Genomic DNA, 299 nt, shown 5'->3' with positions numbered 1-299 from the left:
CAAAACAAAACAAAACAAAACAAAACAAAACAAAACAAAACAAAACAATAGTAGTTCTTAACTATCTCATGTTTGGATGCTAGCTATTGTGAGTATTACTTTGCATGCTGGATTAATTGTTGGCACAATTCATTATATACTGATTTGTGTGTTGCCAAGCTGCTGACTTCATTGATCAGCTCTAAGGAGTTTTGGCTCCCTGTGAGATACTTTATATGCAGGCTCAAATATCTGTAAGTAGAGCGCCACATTCTCTTTTGCAATTTGGGTGCATTTTATTAATTTTTCTTGCCTCGTTG

Source organism: Grammomys surdaster, unplaced genomic scaffold, assembly GCF_004785775.1.
Source record: "Grammomys surdaster isolate TR1022 unplaced genomic scaffold, NIH_TR_1.0 129, whole genome shotgun sequence".
NCBI classification, from domain to species: Eukaryota; Metazoa; Chordata; class Mammalia; order Rodentia; family Muridae; genus Grammomys; species Grammomys surdaster.
The sequence above is the reverse complement of the archived record's forward strand: the minus strand, read 5'-3'. Positions refer to the sequence as shown.